Raw genomic sequence first — 1,621 nt, forward strand, 5'->3', positions numbered from 1 at the left:
GATAAGTCAACGTCTAATACACGTTGCCGGGTAGCCTATTCCCGTAACAATGGCGAAGCCTATGTATTCAACATCATAGCACAAAGTCTCAGAGAATTCACTCTCTTAGCACAACGTTACATGCGGAACGGATTTAGACAATCCGCATGCTAGCCCGACTCAAACGGTAGTCGGTAAAGGCTAATCAAACCCGTTGAAGGCTGGGGGTTAGCCAAAAACCCTAAAGTCAACGCCTAACACGCGTCGCCGGGTAGTCTATTCCCGTGAGAAAGACGAAGTCTACGTATTCAATATCGTAGCACTAAAAGGGTTAACTCTTTTAGCTTAACGTCACATGCGGAACGGACTTGAACAATCCGCATGCTAGCCCGACTCAAACGGTAGTCGGTAAAGGCTCATCAAACCCGTTAATGGCTGAGGGGTTGCCAAAAATCCTATAAGTACGAGAGTCACTGACGCATCAGCTCCATTAGTTGGTCTCGTGACTTGAGCATCCAACGACGTTCGAAACCCTAAGGTCAACGCCGGACAACGCGTAACCCTAGGTCAACGCCAGTCAACGCGTTGCGAGCAAAAATTCAACGTACGACGTTCGAAACCCTAGGGTCCTATCAATGCGTTGCAATGAAAGAACTAATACTCCGAAAAGTATACGAGTATAAACTGCTTCTTAATACTCCGAAAAGTATACGAGTATAAACTGCTTCTTAATACTCCGAAAAGTATACGAGCATAAAACTGCTTCTTAATACTCCGAAAAGTATACGAGTATAAACTGCTTCTTAACACTCCGAAAAGTATACGAGTATAAACTGCTTCTTAAACACTCCGAAAAGTATACGAGTATAAACTGCTTCTTAATACTCCGAAAACGCCAACAATCGATGGTCAGCTAAAGATTAGAAAATCAGGAATCGACTTCAAGTTTAAAATTCCGACAACGGTCAGACAATAAATGCAGCACCGAAACTCTTTCAGACATTCGACAAAGCACCGAATAGCCTGGAGAATTGAAGGAATCAAGAACGGAAGTCATTCCAAGGTCCCATTACACCGACTGAAGGTTGGGATAATCATATCCAAAGTATTCCAGACTCTTCTATAAAAGAACGAGACTGAAATACTTTGGAGGGGGTATCTGTAGGCGTATAAAATTGCCTATAGGTCCCTTGAGTAGCTCGACGACGCCGATTCAACAAAAGGACCATCGGGCGACGTATCCAAGCAAGACCGTTAGCCCGCCAACGCCGAAGCCAAGCTATACGCGATGGAGCAGGTTAACGAGGCGACGAAGTCAACAAATCGCACTCAAGTATCGGAATGCATCCACTCGCATGCGGAATCCAACCAACGGTTTCGGGGAATCACCGAGTCATCCAAACAAGAGCGAACTCGGATGAATCACGATCGAATCAAGATCAATTCCGGAACCCGACTTACTGCCAAATCTGGAATCAAGTCAACGAGTCGTTTCCAGGTCAATCAACCACACAACAGAAACACAACCGAATCAAGTCCAGATCAACAACGAAGCACAGAACCGGACAACGGAAAATGACGGAACGAACAACACCCGGAGGGGCTCGGCCGAAACCGAGCCACCTCAAGGTGGCTCGGCCCA

The sequence above is a fragment of the Asparagus officinalis genome, chromosome 2 (assembly GCF_001876935.1).
Source record: "Asparagus officinalis chromosome 2, Aspof.V1, whole genome shotgun sequence".
In the NCBI taxonomy this organism is placed as follows: Eukaryota; Viridiplantae; Streptophyta; class Magnoliopsida; order Asparagales; family Asparagaceae; genus Asparagus; species Asparagus officinalis.